Source organism: Bidens hawaiensis, unplaced genomic scaffold (assembly GCF_021521415.1).
Source record: "Bidens hawaiensis isolate Kalapana, Puna unplaced genomic scaffold, B.hawaiensis_p1.1 tig00001336_1, whole genome shotgun sequence".
Lineage (NCBI taxonomy): Eukaryota > Viridiplantae > Streptophyta > Magnoliopsida > Asterales > Asteraceae > Bidens > Bidens hawaiensis.
This window is the reverse complement of record NW_027491075.1, coordinates 3094928-3118012: the sequence shown is the minus strand read 5'-3', so window position 1 is coordinate 3118012 and position 23085 is coordinate 3094928.

Genomic DNA, 23085 nt, shown 5'->3' with positions numbered 1-23085 from the left:
CAATTTATTATACAAGGTTAAGTCTTACTTGACATGTTGCTGTTGGAATCCGAAGAGATTTCACAGAAAACTTCGGAATCCAGGGCAAGAAACCTTTTTGCTTTTTCTCTTGTTCCAGGTAAGTTAGCCAAGGAAGCGAAGTTATCCACTTCAAAGAAGAATAAAAAAGGAAAAGCAATTAAAAGAAGGATCAGTTATCCTGAACCGTTTTCATTCTTAAGGATCTAGGATCCTACCCTTTTTAACCCATCTTAAAAGTAAATCACCCCATAAGGAATGGAGCTTCGATTCATAAAAAAGAACTGATTCATCCAGAGGGAACCTATCTGAGTTACTTTGGAAATCGGAGTAGGCTGTTGGGGTTTGGATTTCAAACCAAATCGGTTTGAGCCGTTAGTGGTTAAGCTGTAGAGGTATGATAACTCATGGACACTAAACTTGATGCTCTCCTCCTCTATTATCTTCTTGATGGTATGCAAAACCCTCCAAATCATCGGCATGGCTTGGATATAAGACATTCCGGTGGTGTCGAAGAAACTCTGGTTAAAAGAGGGGAATGGATACGTGTAACCGATAACAAAAGGACAGCCGAGGAAGCAGACCCAAGTCTTTGAGTAGGTGTCGCATTGGATTAAAGAATCGAAAGGTCAGAAAACGGTTTCCGGTGAGAATAGTGGCCGCAGATCATCTATTTTGGGATTCGTAAATTTACAGATCTCCATGGATGGGTTAGTGATAAGGTTCTTTGATTGAAATTCTGTAACACGGAATGATCAGAGTTGTCGGAAGGAGAAGAAGAAGCGGTAGATTTTTTTAGAATATTATTCTAAGAAAACGAAAAATGAAGAAAAGAGGATACTTATTTGGCTGCCGGATTGTGTGGTTATAATAGGGTTGAGATGATCACATATATAGGCGGCTAGAGAAATAATAGGGTTTAAGATAATTATTGTGTCTGACACAAGTCTAATCGGTTTATATTTTGCAGGGGATTCAAAATTCAAAATGACAGCTGTATTGCATAAACACCCGCCATTTTGGGGAAATTGTTAGGGCATAGAATTTATGCTGAGGATCCTCCATCCTTGAGTGACTTAAGGATCGATTATCCTTGAGGTATGTTCTAGGTTGAAAAGGATTAATGATCCTCGGTAGTATTTGTTTACTAACGATTGTATTTGAGTGGTGTTATGATCAATAGGTATAACGCCTGGACGACTTGGTCACCCTATTTAATCTCTATTGGACTTCTTCCGCACGTGGTCAAAGAGATGGAACGGCTAGTGGGAAGAGTTGCGCACTAATAGGGCATTTTATTATTTGTTATTTTTGTTTATAACTGAGTTTATGATAAGCTAGGTCACATGTTCATCACTTCGCACACAATAGCTGTACTGATAGTTCTCTCTAGCAGTTCACACGCACTTAGCAATCTTGTATTACTGATCATAATCTCCACCCATTGTAATCTGATTTTTCATTAATAAAGTGGTGATAGACGATTTGTCATCACACGAGGTTTTTATGCCGGCGATCCTCTAAATATCAAGGGCTTTTTCTCATATAAATCTTTGTGTTCATTGACATATTACATATATAATCACAAACACCAAGTCCCACAATAACGAATTTGGTTACATTATCCTTAGTTTATTTTTGACCAAAACATATAGCACATTACATACTAAAATTTTCAATAGTACAATTTGTTGTCTTAAAAAAATCAATTATAACACTCAAAAGTACCCAAGGAAAATGAGTGTGTTAATTACACATGTAAAAGATAAGAATTTGGCAGTGGAACATAAGATGATATTCAACTCACTACCACTAAAATCTTAAAGAGGATAATTCTGAGGTACATAGACAAAATACAAGTATTACTTCCAGCTTTAAGTTCTCTAAGGAGAAGTCTCATTTTAAAAATATGTCATTATATTAGGCATAAATAACAAGGCTATCCATAATTCAAAATAATATATGGCTAAAACAATAGTCGTATATTAATGATATTTTAGTCTGCTGAAACTAATATTCCAATTAATACATGTTAGGTTGAGTCTAGTTCTATAAGTTTCTTTACTGATATCAACAAATAACTAACATGAGTTTAGTGACAAAATTTAAATGTTAAGGTTATTAGAACCATGAAAAATTGTCTTCTAATTACACTTTGTGATACCTTAATTATTCTAGAGATTAATCAGAATTTAGTATCAATACTTAAGCTACATTATGTCAGTTATGAGGTTTGCATAGCCAACATAAAGTCACTGTTACCTTAAACTCTTATATTATTTGTTATCAATATATGGATTGAAACATTTATAAAATAGAACTAGATGATACTATATACTTTCATAACTTTTGTTATTATGCAAGTAAAAATTTAACAAAAGACAGATGAGACATATAAAATTCATCCATTGAAACCAAATTTCATGAGAAATCATGACATGGTTGATGTGGGTGATTTTTCATATAATGTCATTTTAGTGATTTTAAATCATGTGTTAGATGCCTTAAACATTACTTGGAATAAGAAATAAGTATGGGTCCACTAGAAGTTATATTTCACTTACATTCGAGGAAATTATTCAAACATAATATTCAGACATAATTTTTTTATCATTTAAAAGACTATTTACTTGTATCTAATATGTCTTCTATGGTCCACATTCTTAAAGAGATTCATTCATATATCCCTATTACGATTTCTGCTAAATGTATCATTTAAGTTTATTACGACATCTGGACGTTAATAGAATCAAATCAAGTCTAACATATATATGACATATTCCCACATCATGTACATCATTGAAAATTCTCTTGTATTTTTCCTAGAGATATTAAAGATCAGTGGGAGCCTTAAGTATCTCAATTATAACTTAGAAGATTTGCAAGAGGTGGGGGAGTGAAAACTTGATATTATCTCAATTACACCTCTTGTACAAGACACTGCTCCATCACAACACTTTTCCATCAAAACTTATCTCTTTAGAATTTAATACTACTCTTACAAAAGTTTCATTGTTTCTTAAATGTGGGCATACTCCGATTTCTTTCTAAAATAATCCTCACAAAAGAAACTACGACGACTTACATCATTAACTTGTTTCTTTATTAGAATCTATTTGTATTTAAATATTGTCCCTAAGCATTCTAATTTCCTAAGGGTTTCTAAAGTTAGTGGGAGCAGTAAAAGTCCTTATGACTTGTTAAAAATACAAGAGGCAGGGGAAGAGAGTCATTAAATTTTACTCCAAGTTTAACTTCAGTTATACCTCTTGTACACCGTACTGCACCAACTCTTACACACTTAGAATCTTGAAAATGATAGCAATCTAACTAAGAGCTAATCCATAAAACTAAGACTTTTAAAATTACCCAATAATCAACTTAGGATGCCATCTAGGTTTTAAAACCTACTGACATTGATGATTATGTAACCTCCCTAACTAAAGTTGAAATGGATGTTGGAAAGTTTAATGATCTTATCCCTTCTAATTAAACCATTAAATCAATCAATCTTATGAATTGAATAATGCTGTTATTAGCAAAATTGACTTCATAAATCAGAAAGAACATTTGAGATTTGGTTGAATCACCTAAGAGTGTTCATAACTAAACTAAATCCCAATAAAAAAAGTTAAGACATTTAGAAGCATGATTGATTGTTAAAGGTTATTTTCAAGGATAAACCAATTATCAAATAATCTTCTTACCTATATTACAAAAGATTTCTTTAAGTATCATCATAGTTCTAGTTGCTTATAATAGTTAAGAGCTACATAGATGAACATTAAAACAACTTTCCCTAACAATCGGCTTACATATTTAAATGTTTATAAAACAACCTAAAAGGTATAAACTGAAGGTCAAAGAACATTTATTCTATAAGTCAATAAATACATATATGGGTTAATGCAAACATCAAAATGTGATGAAATCTTTATACAATTATTTCATCAAAATCCAAATGGATTAATGTACCTACCTTAAAATGAGTGGGAGAAACTAAAAACAAACATGTTCTTATATAGATGACATTCTTCTAACAAGTATATGTTACATAAGTCAAGACATTGTTCACACACTTTGATATGATAGATCTCAGAGATATCCCTTACGTAAAAGATATCATAACATTATGAGATAGACTCAAATGGACGTTAGTTTTGTTCTAAAAGTTTTACCTTAAATGGGTCCTTACACATGTAACAAACAATATTGCTTTATTTATAGGATAATAGGATCATTGAGATTATTACCTTATGTTCCGTTAAGTAGAAGCCTTATGTAGGTTCAAGTCTATACTCGTTTATGTAAGGTCACGTTACCGGTGCCCTACATTGGACGTTTGATTTACTCATAAACACAGTTCTAAACATCAGAGTTAAATTAAATTTTCAAGGAATATTAAATCTTTCATAAAACATTACATAATAATTCGTAACTTATCTAAAACAACTTCTTGTCTTTCGAATTTAGAAACATTAAACATAAAACATAACAATATTCCATAAGATGCCAGTCTCTTCCTTTCCTGCCATGTGCCCACGTCAAGCGAGCTGCCTCATCCTACTCACCTGCGTGCATACTAAAAGTCAGCTACGCTGAGTGAGTTCTAGTTAATCAGGTAACATACAATACATTCACATGTTTATACATACGCATCCGAAGATACATATTATATAGCTTTCCTACCTTTCTTTCATACATATACTACCATATACTTTCTTTCTTTCATTATTTTCTTTTCTTTCATACTTTTATATCAAACCTTACTTTATATAATTCTACGTTTTAAAGAGCATACGCCCTACTGTCACGAGTATTATTAGGGCCCCGTTCCCTTTCTTCCTCGAGTATTATTAGGGCTTGGATCCCATCTGCCTCGAGTATAATTAGGGCTCGTTTCCCTTTCTACCTCGAGTATTATTAGGGTTCGGTTCTTTTTCTGCCTTAAGTATTATTAGGGCCCGGTTCCCTTTCTTCCATACAACCATACCATACCTGTCTATATATTCGTAATCATAACTTTCATACATACATGCATACATCATTCATACATCATAAATAACAATCATATCTTTAAACTACCACCAGGCGGTACATGCAATATCCGAAGATCGTTCACGCACTGTCAAGCATTCATTCATACATAATCATACAAGGCATACACTTACCACTTGAGGTAAGTGTATTAACTAATCACATCGAGTATGCAAACAGCCCCAAAAACAGAACAAGGAATGGGACTAGAAACTCATCTGGATTCTGTTACGTTCTCCGTTAATCGTTATCCCTTTCTTTAATTGAGCTCTGCCAAATGTATAATAATTATATGTATCAATACTCGTCCTATTCACATTATTCATATTTCAGCCAAAATGTTTATGTCTGGTCTATTCTAATGGCCTGGTTTTAGATTACAATTTACTTAGAATGTTTATCCTTAAACACCCATCATATCCATTTACTCTCGTATTAGTTCATTAGATTACAATTGTTTGAGTGTTTATAAATATTCGGGTCATCATTGCATGATAGTATGCCTATTGCTCTTGGGTATTGTTTGTATTCAAGCTTACAAGGTAATCGAGTGTTGATTTGTAATCGAATCACTCAAGAAACCGGGTCTCCAAGTACTCGAATAGGTTCCTTTTAATCGAATAAGGATTGACAATCGAATAAGGCATTGTAAGCGAGTAAAGCATTGTAATCGAGTCTCCATAGTGTAAACGAATACACTACTGTAATTGATTGAAATGTTGTAATCGATCCTCATATTGTATTCGATTGTCACATTGTATTCGATTTGCTCTTTTGTAATCGAACCATTCAATTGTATGCGAATCTAATCGAGTACTTATTATGGAACTTGTATTCGAGTCCAGATTGTAATTCGGTTACATCGTGTAATCGAGTACTTATTATAAGCGAGTGTAGTATATGTATGCAAATTTTATGATGTAAAAGAATGCCATTAATGTATTCGATTAGCCCTTTGTAATCGACTATCACATTGTAATCAATAGGGCCATTGTAAGCGAACATAACCATGCAATCGAATGAACTGTAATGTATCCGGGTTCCATATTGTAATCGAACGACCAAAATAATTTGGTCACGGGTTGGTCCTTTACTATCATTATCTTTACTTTTTTTAACCCTAACACCTTATTATGGCTCGGTATTGACCCATAAATGTTTCCTTAACCGTTTTCGGCCAAAACTTGACCCGAGTGACCATAAAGCTTGGACCTTTATGGTCCAAAACGTTTAAGGCTAGATCTAGGGTTTCTTACGAGCTGTTCATATCCATGGGTTCGTTAAGTTCATTTTAATCATCAAGTTTGAAACTTTATGATTTATCTAGACCCGATCTACTATAGGGTTAAGTTTCATAGTAAACCGTTCATAAAAACATACCCTATAAAAGTAAAGAACGTACATTGATGTGTTCGTTAGGTCACAGTTTAGCTTGGTTATGAACAATAGTCTTGAATCTTGCTTAAATATCCAAGATTTATCAATATGTAGCTTGGTTTGGGTCTTGCATTCCTCCCTCTAGCTCACAGCCGAAAGTATGTTTGTATATGTGTGTGTAAAAAATAAGATGGAGAGAAATGAGGGTTTTAGCGTTTTTGGGTGGTTTAAGGGAGTATTTATACTCTCTTAAGCCCATGGACCTAAGGCCCATACCCATCCCTTTAATCCATCTTTTATTTCAAGTCCATACTCCTTATGTATGTTTAATTCTAGTTAAATATTAACACACAATAACAAACTTAATTCCTTTGTTTATTATTATGAAATTTAGGATGTTACAAGTCTTCCCTCCTTAAAAAGGTTTCGTCCCCGAAACCTAACTATTAGGGTAAAACTTGCGCATCTCATCCTCAGCTTCTCAAATAGCATCCGATCCTTTACGATGCTTCCATATCACTTTCACCAAGGGTGTAACCTTGTGACGAAGTTGCTTCTCTTTACGATCAACTATCTCTATGGGTTTCTCAATTTAGTTTTATCGTTCATCAAGCTCAATATCTACTAATGGCATGTGAGACGTGTCACCAGCTAGACAGTTTCTCAGATGAGAAACGCGTAAGGTTGAATGAATTCCTTCTAACTCCTCAGGTAAATCTAGCTTGTACGCCACTTCACCCATACGAGCCATAATCTTAAACGGTCCTATATACCTCGGACTAAACTTTCCCATCTTTCAGAAACGAATAATTCCTTTCCAAGGTGACACCTTGAGCATCACATTGTCACCAACGTTAAACTCAATCGTCCGTCGCCACTTATCAGCATACGACTTCTGACGGTCTTGTGCAGCTTTCATTCTTACCTTGATCTGATCGAACTTTGAAGAAGTTTCTTGCACAACTTCTAAACTTCCCATATCTTTCTGACCAATTTCTCCCCAACATACCGGGGTTCTACATCGTCTACCGTAAAGCATATCAAACAGTGGAATACCGATACTTGAATGGTAGCTATTTTTATAGGAGAACTCGGCCAGATGCAGATGATCATCTCAACTTCCTCCAAAGTCTAAAACAAAAGCACATAGCATATCCTCAAGGGTTTGGATTGTCCTTTCAGACTTTCCATCTGTTTGAGGATGATACGCCGAACTGATTTTCAGTCTCGTCCCCATAGCTTCATGGAACTTCTTCCAAAACCTCAAAGTGAACCGAGTATCTCAATTAGACACAATAGATAACGGTACCCAATGCTTCGATAAACCTCTCTAATGAACAAACTTTGTAGCGTTTCTGATGAGATGGCCTCTCGTATAGGCAAAAAGTGAGCACTTTTGGTCAGACGGTCCACTATCACCCAAATGTTATCATGATGCTTAGCTGTACAAGGTAGCTTAGTTATGAAATCCATGGTGATGTGTTCCCATTTCCATTTGGTATCTCCAAAGGTTGCATCTTCCCATAAGGCTTCTGGTGTTCAGCTTTGACTTGTAAACAAGTTAAGCACTTACTGACATAATCTACCACATCATTCTTCATTCCTGGCCACCCGTAGTCTCTTTTCAAATCTTGGTACATCTTAGTGGTTCCTGGATGAATTGAATATCTTGACTTATGATCTTCATCGAAGATTCGACCTTTGAGACTTCCATGGCGTAGAATCCACATACGATCGAACCTAGTTTTAACACCATGACTGTTTTCCATCAATTCGTCTTGCTGCCCGAAAATTCTTTCTTTCTTCACTAGCCCTTCATCTACCAGTACCTCTGACTGCACCTTGATGATTTCTTCAAAAAGACTTGAGTCCATAATTAACTAGTATGACTTCACTGTTGCGATTACTTCCTCATTCTTATGACTTAGCGCATCAGCGACCACATTAGCTTTACCAGGGTAGTACTTAATATCACAGTGGTAATCCTTTATCAACTCTAACCATCTTCTCTGTCTCATGTTCAACTCTTTCTGCTCGAAGAAGCACTTTAAGTTCATGTGGTATGTGTAGATAGTACACTTAGTACCATACAGATAAGGTCTCCATATCTTAAGAGCATGCACTACTGCTGCTAGTTCTAAATCATGCGTCGGATAAGTACTCTCATGGACTTTCAATTGTCTCGACGCAAAAGCTATCACTTTTCCTCGTTGCATCAACACGCAACATAACCCATGATATGAAGCATTGGTACAAACAACCAGATCCTCGTCACCATATGGTAAAGCAAGGATTGGAGCTTGTGTGAGTATTCTCTTTAATTCCTCAAAAGCTTCTTCTTGGAACTTTCCCCAACTGAATACTACCGACTTTCGGGTTATACCAGTCAGCGGTGTGACTATCTTGGAGAAGCCTTTGATGAATCTCCTATAGTAGCCTGCTAACCCTAAGAAGCTTCGTATGTCAGTCGGGTTCTGCGGAGTCTTCCAATTCGTTATCACCTCAATCTTATCTGGGTCCACGGTAATCCCTTCAGGATTTGTCACGTGACCTAGGAATTGCACTTCTCGTAACCAGAATGCGTATTTAGAAAACTTAGCGTATAAATTTTCTTTCTTCAGTGTCTCCAATACCTCTCTCAGATGCTCAGCATGATCAGACTCGCTCTTTGAATAAATAAATATATCATGAATAAAGATGATTACTGACTTATCCAACATCGACCGACACACCCTATTTATCATGTCCATAAATGTTGCAGGAGCATTCGTTAGACCCAATGACATCACGAGGAACTCGTAGTGTCCATACTGCATCCAAAACGCTGTTTTAGGGATGTCCGCCTCCTTCACTTTCAGCTGATGATAGCCTGATCTGAAATCTATTCGTGAGAACCAACTTGAACCTTGCAGTTGGTCAAACAGATCATCAATCCTTGTCAAAGGATATCTATTCTTTATCGTAAGCTTGTTCAACTCGCGATAGTCTATGCACATTCTCATACTTCCATCCTTCTTCACAAATAGCATTGGTGTGCCCCACGGGGAAACACTTGGCTAACAAAATCCTTGTTGAGTAGTTCTTGTAGTTGGGATATCACCTCTTTCATCTCGGACGGCGCTAGACAGTAAGGTGTTTTCACGACGGGCTGGGCTCCTGGTATTAAATCTATATGGAATTCTATCTCTCCCTCCGGTGGCAACCCCGAAAGATCCTCTGGGAATACTTCTGGGTAGTCACGCACGATAGGAACATCTTTCATTTCTTTCTTCTCGGCCGTAGCGTTGACAACATACGCCAGGTGGGCACCGCACCGTCGCCTTAACAAACCCTCGGCTTTTATCATCAAAATGACATTAAGCCCAGAACTTTCCTTATCACCATAAATCGTCACCGCACTACAATCCAAGGACTTTAACCTTATTATCACTCTTACACACTATCTGAGCTTCATACTCAGACAACCAATCCATTCCCAAAACCACATCGAACCCTCCTAAGATCATAGCATACAAAGTAACAGGGAACTCATGTCCTTCTAACTATATCTTACAGTCCTTAACCATTTTCATTATTTTAACCGAGGTGTCACTAGCGGTTTCTACTATAAAGGTTTCAGACACTCGGCAACATTTCATTTTAGCTAATTTACTAAATGGTGTGGCTACGAAACTTTTGTTCGCAACTGAATCAAATAGTACTAAAGCGGAAATACCGTTTACTATAAACGTACCTATCACGACATCTGGAATCTGCTTGGCTTTCTCTTGAGTCAGAATGTAGGCTCTAGTTCTTGGCCTAGCTTGATCTCCATCCTTCTTCCCACTTCCTCCAGCTTCACTCTCAGTGCATTCCCTTGCAAAAGGACCCGGCCTACCTCACGTATAACATGCGGACTTTGTGGTACAATATGGAGCATAATGCTCCACCTTCCCGCACTTGTAACAAGTGTTCGTACCCAACTTGCACTCACCAGCATGACTCTTTCCACACTTATAACAAACGTTTGAACCCTTACTCCATCGGCACTCACCACCGTGCATCTTTCCACAAGTCTTACACGACTTCCTCTCCCACACTCCTGGCTTCTTATTCTTAGGGTTCCACAATTGAGTGCCGGGTCGTTTAACAGGAGCGACATACTTCTCATCTTTCTTCTCTTCTCCCACCACAAAATCATCCACATCCAGGTCTTCATAAACCATCTCTACGAGTTCGACAACAGAGTCAAAAGTGGCAGGTTTATTCGCCCTGACTAGCATGCGAACATTCTGTGGCAATCCTCTCACATAGAACTTGATTCTCTTAGCCTCAGGGTTAACCATATCGGGCACAAATTTAGACATTCGGTTGAATCTTCCTCTGCTCAATCGATTCCCACTAGTACATTGCTTCATCATTGAAAGATTGGGTAGCATAACCCACAGCTTGGTCGAGACGGCATTCGCTGATTCGGATAACCTTGTCCATAGTGGTTATCCATTGGAGAGTAGTGATTCCGTCTCCCAAACCAGTCAGCTTCGGCAGGTCACAACCATTGAAGGATTTGTAGTTACACCCGCCTCGGCCTCTCTTTCCATCAACAGTTTTCATCAATTGAACTTCACTTGAATCACCTTTCTCTCTCTCGTCATCTTTCTTACCATTTCCTCATAACCCTTCAGTGGTTCTCCCATGGCTTTCAGCAGATCTTTCAGGATTCAAGTTCTTCACAGCAGCGGCTACAGCTTGAACAATGGCTTCTTGGACTGCAGGGTCAAGCTGATATCCTTCGTTGTTACTCGGGTTTCGCCCAGCTGCGCTTCCTTTTTCCCTAGTGTTAGAAGCTAATTCTACATAAGGTTTTTGGACTAAACGTGGCCTTCCACGGCGTCCAGTACGACCTCCTGTTCCAACAACTTGTCTAGCTCCAGCAATCGTCTTCTGGAAGGGGAAAACACAAACGTCATCACACAAGGAAGTATTTAGTACAAGGATAGTATGGCTAACAAGTAATAACATTGGCCGGCAGTGATTAGCTGATAACGTTACTTTTCGTGTCCTATACACTTCCCTTTATGAGTCTATTTGTGCTAATTCGACTTTTAAACAGTTGATCAATCAAACAGTCAATTTTATATATCCCTAACATTCACATATCCTTTTCTTAAGCTAACGTTAACATACATTATTTTACCATACACTTTACCTTTACTGAGCTTGCCTGAGTGACACATGGATATCTTGAACTGGCATCTTCTTCCTTTTCTTACTTTAATCCCATTCTCTGTTCGAGTCTAAGCATGTAGGATGCTTAAATCTCTCAAACTTTGATCTGATACCAACTTGTAAGGCCCTATTACCAGTGCCCTACTTTGGACGTTGGATTTACTTATAAACACAGTTCTAAACATCATAGTTAAATAAAACTTTTGCGGAATATTAAATCTTTCAGAAAACTTACAAAACAATTTGTACTTATCTAAAACAACATCTTGTATTTCGAATTTAGAAACATTAAACATAAAACATAACAATCTTCCATGAGATGCCAGTCTCTTCCTTTCCATTCCATGTACCCATGTCAAGCGACCTGCCTCATCCTACTCATCTGCGTGCATACTAAAAGTCAGCTACGCTGAGTATGTTCTAGTTAATCAGGTAACATACAATACCTTCACACGTTTATACATACGCATCCGAAGATACATATTATATCGCCTACTTACCTTTCTTTCATACATATACTACCATATACTTTCTTTCTTTCTTTCTTTCTTTCTTTCTTTCTTTCATTCTTTTCTTTTCTTTCATACTTTTATATAAAACCTTACTTTACACAATTCTACGTTTTAAAGAGCATACACCCTACTGCCTCGAGTATTATTAGGGCCCGGTTCCCTTTCTGCCTCGAGTATTATTATGGCGTGGTTCCTTACTGCCTCGAGTATTATTAGGGCTCGGTTCCATTTCTACCTTGAGTATTATTAGGGCCAAGTTCTCTTTCTGCCTCAAGTATTATTAGGGTCCGGTTCCCTTTCTTCCATACAACCATACCATACCTGTCTATATATTCGTAATCATAACTTTCATACATACATGCATACATCATTCATACATCATAAATAACAATCATATCTTTAAACTACCACCTAGCGGTACATGCAATATCCGAAGATCGTTCATGCACCGTCAAGCATTAATTCATACATAATCATATAAGGCATACACTTCCCATTTAAGGTAAGTGTATTAACTAATCACATAGAGTATGCACACAGCCCCGAAGAAATAATCGTTATCCCTTACTTTAATTGATCTCTGCAAACTGTATAATAATTATATGTACCAATACTCGTCCTATTATTCATATTTCAGCCAAAATGGCTATGTCTGGTCTATTCTAATGGCATGGTTTTGGATTACAATTTACTTAGAATGTTTATCCTTAGACACCCATTATATCCATTTACCCTTGTATTATTTCATTTGATTACAATTGTTTGAGTGCTTATAAATATTAGGGTCATCATTGCATGATAGTATATCTATTGCTCTTGGGTATTGTTTGTATTCAAGATTATAAGGTAGAGTGTTCATTTGTAATCGAATCACTCAGGAAACCGTGTCTCCAAGTATTCAAATAGGTTCCTTGTAATCGAATAAGGCTTGGCAATCGAATAAGGCATTGTAAGTGAGTAAAGCATTGTAATCGAGTCTCCACAGTGTAATCGAATACACTACTGTATTAGATTGTAATGTTGTAATCGATTTTCATATTGTATCCGATTGTCACCTTGTATTCGAGTTTCCCTTTTGTAATCAAACCCTTCAATTGTATGCGACTCTAATCAAGTAACCTAATATGGCACTTGTATTCGAGTCCAGATTGTAATTGGGTTACCTTTTGTAATCGAGTCCTTATTGTAAGAGAGTGTAGTTTATGTATGAGAATTTTATGATGTAACCGAATGCCATTAATGTATTCGATTAGTCCATTGTAATCGACTATCACATTATAATTGATAGGGCTATTGTAAGCGAACATAACCATGTAATCGAATGAATTGTAATATAACCGGGTTCCTTATTGTAATCGAACGAGCAGAATAATTTGGTCACGGGTTGGTCCTTTACTATCATTATCTTTACTCTTTTTAACCCTAACACCTTATTATGGCTCGGTATTGACCCATAAATGTTTCCTTAACCGTTTTCGGCCAAAACTTGACCCGAGTGACCATAAAGCTTGGACCTTTATGGTCCAAAACGTTTAAGGCTAGATCTAGGGTTTCTTACGAGCCGTTCATATCCATGGGTTCGATAAGTTCTTTTTAATCATAAAGTTAGCAAATTTATGATTTATCTAAACCCGATCTACTCTAGGGTTAAGTTTTATAGCAAACCGTTCATAAAACATAACCTTGAAAGTTAAATAACGTACCTTTATGTGTTCGTTAGGTCACGGTTTAGCTTGGTTATGAACAATAGTCTTGAATCTTGCTTAATTATCCAAGATCTATCAGTATGTATCTTGGTTTGGGTCTTGGATTCCTGCCTCTAGCTCGCGCCCGAAAGTATGTTTGTATATGTGTGTGTTTTGAGTGTGTAGAGAATAAGATTGAGAGAATTGAGGGCTTTCAGGTTTTAGGGTGGTTTAAGGAAGTATTTATACTCTCTTAAGTTTATGGACCTAAGGCCCATACCCATCCCTTTAATCCATCTTTTAATCCAAGTCCATACTCCTTATTTATATTTAATTCTAATTAATTATTAACACACAATAACAAACTTAATTCCTTTGTTTATTATTATGAAATTTAGAATGTTACAGTTTAGATATTACTCAAAATTGCAACACACTAGATATGTCTATATTAATGTGAAGCATCTAAAAGAGTATTATCATATCTTTAAAAGAAACGAAAGACTATAACTTAAAAGAAGAAGTGAGAATTCAAAAACCGGTTGATTACTCTAAACTTGTCATTTTCAGAGATAAGAAAATGTAATTTTTGGGATATATTCTTATGTCAGTAGATAAATCTATCTCATGGAGGAGTCATAATGAACTGATAAAAACAACCTAAGTCATTATGACATAATATGTTGATTAATTACAACATTGTTTTTAATAAATGTTGTTGAATAATTATTAGCGGACTCATAATATTTATTAAAGTCCATATAAATTATATATTGAAGACTTATTGTGATAAATTCAGCTACCATATTTTTTCAAACAGTGACAATCTGAGAGGTGATGCATTAAATTTTGATATGAAATTAATTATTCGTTTATGAACGAATTGAGGAATTTAAATTTTCATATCGAATACATTCATGATATGCTTAAGGATCCTATAACTAAAGGTATATTACCCATAAGTATTATGAAAGCGCTTATAACCATGAGGGGTTCATTGATGAGCATGTACAACTGCATATCGTACAATGAATGATTAACTATTAATTTTTCTCGTCAGTTTTTATTCTGTATATCTCTTAATATGTTCTGCATGCATAATGACATATAGACGAATTAATATACAAATCAAACGTTTTGAAGGACTTACTTGAAAATTTTGATCATAACTACATAGGTTTTAAATAAGGACGGTAGTATGACTAATGGGGGTCTTGAGCTGATATTCAATTCAATGACTGTATTTCTCTGCTCCATTTTATGTTTAAAGATAAAATGAGTATTAACTCCTGATCAGGCTTATCTAATACTCATAATAAATGATTACTCGATCAAGTGGGAGAATGTAAGATTAAGTATATAATATATTTATATTTATATATGGCCATTATAATCATTTATATTATAATAGACCAAAATATTAATTATACCTTATTACATATTAGTTTGGTAATTGTTGATGGGCCATATTATCCTTACTAACTAATAAAGGGTTTACTCTTGGGTGTATATATAGAGAGATAAATATTAACATCATAGCATAATCACACACACATAACAATTTTGTATGCCTCATCTCTCCTAAAAACCGGGCTCCTCTCAAGAATCATAACACCATCCTTAACTATACATCCTAAAGGGGAACTCGACCAAGCTGACAACCATGTCGTCTGTATCCTTCGCTGTTGCGGTTACTACTCTCACTGCTGTAACAGGTTTATAGGTTTAGTATTTAACATATTGGCACCCGATTGAGTAACTTGAAAAGAAAACTCAAACTTTAAAGACATAATATGCACATTGGCACTTGTTTTACGTAGATAAATAACAAACAAATGCATATATACAAATTTTGTCCTTTAAACATAATTGATTTACGAATCAAATCCTATAAAAAATTTACTTTTAGACGGTGTCCTTTATAGGACATGCTTATTTAATTTTCGTTTTTTTGAATAATTGTTATCTAAAAACACATTTAAATAAACCCATGTGCTAAACAAGTGATGAGCAAAATGGTAAAGGTCGTCAGATTAGGTTTACTCAGCCGTAACTGCTCCATCGAACAATGTTCTCATTCTGATTACACTTCTCCGCCACCGGTGCAAATTCTGTTCGCCTCATTATCTAATCCTAGTTCGTCTGACGTACCTCCACCACCATCGGAAACCGCTGTAACACCTCTGCCCCCGCTGGAAACCTATGCGACGTCACTATTGTTCGCCTCATTTCGGATTTACATTGTGTTCCCGAGTTTCATTTAAAAGAGGAAATAGAACGAAAATGAGGGATGGAAAAAAATATGTTGTTCTCCCGAGTTTCATTTAATGACGGAAAATGAAGGAAAATATAATAAGGGTGTTCCCGAATTTTGTTAAAAGAAAGAAAAGGAGGGGAGAAGAGAGAAAATGATGAGTAAAATAAAAGAATTTGTATCTTTCCGAATTGGAAAGATTTGGAAGGAAAGAAAATTAAAGAAAAAGAGGAGATACCAAAAGAAAAGATAAGAAATAAAATTTTCTTTTCCTTGCCTTTCTTTTCATAAATGAATTCGGGGACTCACCGTTAGTTTTTAATTAATCGGTTGGATCATCAATTCACTGTTTTTAAATTGTTGATACGGAAGACTGCATAATCACATCGTATTAAAGTCGAACCTAAATTTAAGGAATTTTTTTAGGATTTGGACATCAGTTTTGGATCCTGTTTTTAGTTTATGGATCTTTTTTGTCTAGCCATATGAAAAAAATGTGAAAAATGAAGGTATTATGGTGGTGGTGTGTGGTGGTGATCGAAGGTGTCGCTGTTGGTTAACAAGACATGTTCTAAATTGGCGGTGTGTATGACGAAGTGCGATGTGATGACGATTGTGGTGTGTTAAGGTTAAAAAGTGATTGAAGGTGGTAAGAGGGGCGGTGCGTTGGTGGTGATGTAAGATGGTTGCAGTTGTGTTGGAGTGGTGGTGGTGGGTTAAAGTTGAATATTGTTGAGGCTGTTGATAGTGACGAGCCCCACAACTTTAATATAGTAGTTAATTTTAAAAAATAATAATAACTAGATTTGAGACCATGCCGCAACTGTTAATCTTAGTAGATCTGTTCACCAGGTCATCATCACTACTAAACTAGTACAACACCACTGCCTAACTGCCACCACTATGTAACCAGCGTTGCTTCGTTCTCTACTCCTCTAAAAAACCTCCATTGCCACCAAACACTACTCAGTCTCACCATTCAAATACATACACCCACCACCGCTCAATGCTTTGTCTCCACCACCGCTCAACCCCAGCTGGAAAACAGTTCCGGATTAGAACTATTCAACCTACAACTTTGGCCACCACAAATTTGTTTCCATCTAGAACATGCATATACGTTTCCTACTCTCCATCACGATTGTGACATTCTGTTTTAGCATGAAACAACCATTGTTTTCGTTGAATTCATTGGTGTCCTCCGAAGATGGCGGATGGTGTTTGTGAATAATGGCGGTGGGTAACAATGGCGGCAGTGGTCATAAAACGATGATCGATAGGTTTTTTTTTAATGCAAATCAGAGATGGTAAGTGGTTGAGTTGAGGCACCCAAATACTCTAATTTTGTAAAAAAAAGGACGGGGTGTTGGGTTCAAGTCTCACATGTGAAAAAAAATTAGGGGGTCAGGTTGGGCCAGGAGGTTTTCCCATCTATGGTGGCTGAACTTCCTACTAAAGTTGGTTTCCGGTAATCCAGAATGAAGATGGGCGGGTGGGCCAGTGACCCGTCAGTTATCTAAATTACCCATTAAAAATTAAAAGAGATGGTACCAATCACAACCAAGGATAACATTGATACACCTTTTGTTTCATAGTGTATAACTCATTGTGCAACAAAAAGTTGCAATTTAATATATATATATAGTAATAAGGGGTTGAAATTACTTATTTTCCCTAACATGCATATTGCATGTGAAGACTTAACTTGCTTTTTGGATGATCGTTAGACAAAAGAACGAAAATCGAATGAACATGTTCTATAAATGATACCGCCTGAAAGTAAACTTTTTTAACTGATATGATCCGTAAATCAACTATATTTGAAGGACAAAATATATATTACTATAAAAAAATATAATGCAATTTTGATATTACTGCCATCGGTACCTGTGATATTCGGTCAGAAACCATTCAGTTCTTTACATAACCGGCCATGTATTGACATTTGATATTTCAGATATTAAAAAATGCTTTATTTCAAATACAGCTACTCTTTTAATAAAATCTATGTTTGAACAAGTGCGAGGTATTATAGATGAGTAAAGTTATTTAAAGCATGTTTGGGATTGAGTTTTTAAATAATATTTATTGGCTTTTGGTGTTTATAAAAAGCCAATAAGTTAAAACGTGTTTGGCAATCACAAAAATCTTTTTTATTCTAGCTTATTAAATAGGTTAAAAAACAGTTTTTTTAAAAACTCAAATCCTAGCATTTTTTTTTAAAGCCAATAAACCCAATAGCATTTTTCAAACTCAATCACAAATATGCTTTTAGAAATTAAATAGGCTAAAAGGTATATTATAATGTGTTGAAATGTTGTGTCGTTTAGTACATAACTAGCTCTGAGCGAACCAAACCAATTAAAACGTATAGGTATATAACTCAAATCACAACGAGAGAGTAAAATGCTAAATAAGGAAAGAAAACCGGGGTAAGTACGAGTAAGACAATCCAAAGTCAAAACTCGCATCTCTAGGCGTTTTGCGTCATGTAACATCCAGTCAGCTTTTCAGAGTTTTGAAAAAACGTGGCGTAATCAAAACTCCACAACAATCATTACCCAATTATTTATTTTTATTTTCTAATTTTTTAAAATTAAATTAAGGAAATAATATTTCATTAAATAATTTAAATTACATTAAAATATAAAAACTACTTGTCCTCAGCATTGTCGTCTTTGTCTTCATCGTCGCCCTGGTCTTCATTTTGATGTTCACCTGGAATGGCCGAAACATCCAATATGCAATACACACTATTGTACATATACACTACACCGACAAGATTTTTTTTAACAGTAATAACATATAAGATGAATGAAAGAAAAAAACTATAAAATATTTTTTTTTTTAAAAGTTAAAAATAATTCTCAAAAGAGTTTTCAAAATTTCTTTTTAAGAGAAGTTTTTTCTTTTATCCCACCCATATATATTTAGGAAATTTGTTTTTATTGGTCCCAACTATTACATTTTTGTCGGCGAGGTCCCAACTATCATTTTTGCTAGAAACGGTCCCAACTTTCACATACATTTCTTCCACCAGTCTATGACTAACAAAGTACTAACTTCGTTATCTAAATGTTGATGTGTCCGTCCTAGTTGTCAAAAACATGTGACATGGCAACCTACGTGGACCTTATGTCTGTGTATGTTGATTATACTTAAAACCTAATCTATCACAACGTTCATTCACTCTTCAAAATCCCCAAATTATCTCTCAATCCCTAATTGAATAATTGAATCAATTTCACTTTCAAACCCTAATCACACTGTACTGACAATGAGTTCATCATCATCGTGTACATCTGCTCATAAGAAAAACACTAAATATTTGAAACTTGATTTACAGGGAAATGTCTAATACAAACACGATTTAATTGCAATTCGTAGGGTTGCTGGTCACAAAAGGTCTCGAAATGGTAATGATTTCTACGGTTTCCCAAAATGGCCTGTAAGTATATGTTTTAGTTTTCAAGTTTAATTTTGTATCTAAACTTTAAAAGATCAAGACTGTAAATTCTTTCTAATTGTGGCTAGAATCAAAACTGCAAATTCTTCATGTGGAAAGAAGATTTTGATGACTTCTTAAAGGAATGTAGTTCAAGAAAAGATCAAGAAATAAAAGATATGCAAATAGAAAATTTAAAGTTAAAGAACATGAAGTTGGAAGAAAAGAACAAGAATTTGATGCTTCAATTCTCATTGAAAAGGTCCAATTGGAAGAGTAACAGTGTTTTAGGTTTAGCAATTGTTGTCATAACGCTATGGTGGATTTTATTTGTGTGAAAATATTGTGTTGGTTACTGAACATGGTGTATGGAATGTAATATGTTTCCTTGGGACCCATTGGTTATCAATTTCGTGTAATATGTTATTGTTAATGTGTTATCTATTTTATGTAATATGTTAATTTTAATGGATGTTGTTGTTCTCAATATATGGACTTTATTTGTGTGACCAAAATGACAAACTTATCATTGAGCGCATGGTCTATCTGCACATCCATATTGACCAAAAAATATGACCAAAACAAAAGACCATGCATAATAATGAATACATTGACTCTATATCAGACTGACCAAATGAATAGATTTATTGGTTAAAATGACCCTAATGCCCATACAAGATTAACTTCATAAATTGACCAACTAATTAACCAAATGGGCATCCTGATTGGTCAATATTACCATAGTGCCCATATAAATTGTCTTAATTTTTTTTATCAAACTAATTGAACAAATGAGCTGACTACAGACTGACTGCATATAGATAAAAATGAGTAGACTAACTACATATAGATACAAGTTTGGCTTCACAAGTTTAACCAAATGAGCGTATTGACCAAATGAATAGATTGATTGGTCAAAATGACCATAATGGCTATATCAGATGAACTTTACAAAATGACCAAACTAACTAACCAAATGAACATAAGAACCTACTGCATATAAATACAAGTTTGGCTTCACAAGTTTATCCAAATGAGCAGACTGACTGATCAAAACTACCATAATGCCCTTAGCAAATTGTACACAAAATAACAAAGGTTGTGCAAAAAATCAAATGCCCATAACCTGCAACTAACATCATACAATAATTTCCATACACTAAATAACCATTACAACTCACACAACATCCATACATCATACAATAATAATGTTGCATTATACATTAAACATTAGCCATGCAGTGATTTGACCAGTACATATGGAACATACAAAACACAAGTCTGCAACATTAACCATTATCCATACTTGATGTGACATTCATGACAAAACGAGGTACACATTATTCACTACGTAGCGAGTAAATGATTAATTGGTTAATTCGTAACGATTAAACGAGTAACCGAATGATACAGATTATGACTCGTACATCATATATAAGTGACATTATAGGGACTAACATATTCATATTAAGACCCCAGTACGTATAAAACCATTTAAACGAAAAGAGTTTTGTTTAACTATACGCTATGAACTTAAACGTGATCGTTAGTACCAAAACAAGCATTGCATCATCAGTCAAGCAGGAAAAGACTTATAGAACACTTATATATGATGTTTTAAGAAATCCGTGAATATATTTTGGAATTTTACAACGAGTTAGTATGTTTTTCTTATTTTACAAAATTGAGTTGAAAAACACTTGCTTTCACGCTATTTTTCGCGCCCAAACTATTTTTTGCATCAAAAACCAAATCCGAACTAAATTTGGACTCGATATTTCACCTTGGCACGCAAAAAGAGGCAACTAGTGGCCAAAGGGGGGCCATGGGGACCACCATATGGCGGCTAAAAAATAAAATACACCCCCTTGATATTTTAGTTTCCTTAAGCTTCTTAAACATGCCATACTTGATATTTTCCAGAGCATTCAGCTGATCCCGAACAAGAACTCCCTAAAAAACTCAAAAACATAAGGTAATTCATTTATTTTGATCAAGTTATTCATGTTATATACAAGTTTAACACATATAATTAGTCTTTGATTAGTTTAAAGCATGTTTAACCATCCAAAACTGTAGGTTCACAGCCGGATCACACAGGAATATCCTGTAACACGAGGATGCGGAATCCCCACGTGATACGATACGAGTGTAAGACAAGTAATACGTTTGAGTCAGTAAAACAAAACACACAGAATAATACTTGTAAACTTGATCTATTGCCAAACGCCAACACGTGATCCTAAAATCACCAATAACTCGTTCCGTAAAAACTTAACCTAAAACCCGAAGTTGAGGTTTATATATACCTCGAAAACTTCGCCTAACATGCTAGGCGAAGTTGACATAACTTCGCTAGGTCCCCAAGTTCGCATATACATACCAGCGAACTTACATAATCAACAGTATTCGACACGTAACAAACAAACTAAACAATTACAGACACAGACAAAACACAAGATACTGAACTACTGACATCATGCATCAACAGACTCCCCCTTGGCAGTAGCTTCATATCTCTATCTTCTTTCTCGTGTCTTGTAATCCCAAAACTTTCATACCACTCGTCTTCAAGCATGGATGCCCTGCCTTACACAGACAGAGACCACCCTCTAGTACTTCTTGGTTTCATCCTTCCACGCAGGAATGTAGAATATCTTCTTATCGTTTAGTACCTGCAAATCAGCTTGAGACAAATTAACCAAGTGCATGGGATCATACACTCTGAGAATCTCCTGTTCGTCCTCATCTTCCATAACAGCTTCAGCTGTCTGACAATCAACGTACCACCACTTGAGATTTTTTAACACATCCTTGGGCATCATCTTCATCGACACCTCTTTTAAACACCAAATCGGCTTACACTTCATCACCAACCAAGGCTTACCATCAGCCCTCATTACCCGTTCCTTATCCTCAACCAACTTTCCTTTCTGAGTCTTCAGCAGCTCGAACTTTTTCTCTTTCACGCTTTCTTTCCACACGATCCTTCCAACCCATCTTGCAAAATTATCATCACTTCGCTTAATCAACCTCAACTGAGCTAAGTCTTTCACCTCACACTCAGGCAAGGTTTTAAGTGATCTCAGTGCCTTTTTAAAGTACTGAATCCCATCATAATGCTTAATCACTAACAACTTTAACTGCTCATCATACAGCCAGCAAATAATACATTTCTTTGACTCAGCGTACCCCTTGATGTTGTAACTCTTCTTGAACATTGTCGGAACTGAAGGCTTCTTTGTCTTGAAAAACCACTGAGCACATCCTTCCTTCCATCTCGGCTGTTCTTCTCATTCAGACTCGTCTGACACATTTGCATCTTGGCTCACGTTCACCTTGTCAACATCTGGAATATCATGTTCTACACCATCATCCACAATCTCCCCTTATTCTAACTCACTATCAATCTCAATTTGTTCCCCTATCTTTTCAATCTCATCAATTATTAACACATCATCTCCTAACTCATCATCATTACCCAACACTTCCTCATCATCTACAACTACCACATTCTCACCACCCGTACCGCCTTACTGACTAGCAGAC